Below are 440 nucleotides of genomic sequence, written 5' to 3' on the forward strand. Positions count from 1 at the left end.
CAGGGGTGCCTCTGCCAACGAACTCTGGCGATGAAGTTGTTTATGCTAAACCTCCCTTTACCTACCTCTCCAGGAGGAAACGCTCCAGTTAGTCGCAAAAGGGAAAGTCTCACCGTAACTGGCAGCGACGGGCGCGTGCTGTTCTCTTTGAGGGAGGATGCCGCTGCCCCAGGTAAGCCTCCTGAAACTGCCGAAGAGGTCACACGATTTCAGACAGACAGGTCTGTCATGCAAATTAGCACATACTGTGCTGGAACGGCTACGGGATGGTGCCGCAGGCCAGCAACCCCTAGTTACGTTTAACTGAAAGGTCATGGGACAGTGACACAACATGTAATTATTTTAAACCACGTGATTAAAAGCAGTATCCAGAGAACTGTGATCACTTTGAGGCGTTTTACAAACATTAGTAGAGAGCTGCCCCCACCCCCCGCCGCCCC

Source organism: Phaethon lepturus, unplaced genomic scaffold (genome assembly GCF_000687285.1).
Source record: "Phaethon lepturus isolate BGI_N335 unplaced genomic scaffold, ASM68728v1 scaffold32033, whole genome shotgun sequence".
Classification (NCBI taxonomy): domain Eukaryota; kingdom Metazoa; phylum Chordata; class Aves; order Phaethontiformes; family Phaethontidae; genus Phaethon; species Phaethon lepturus.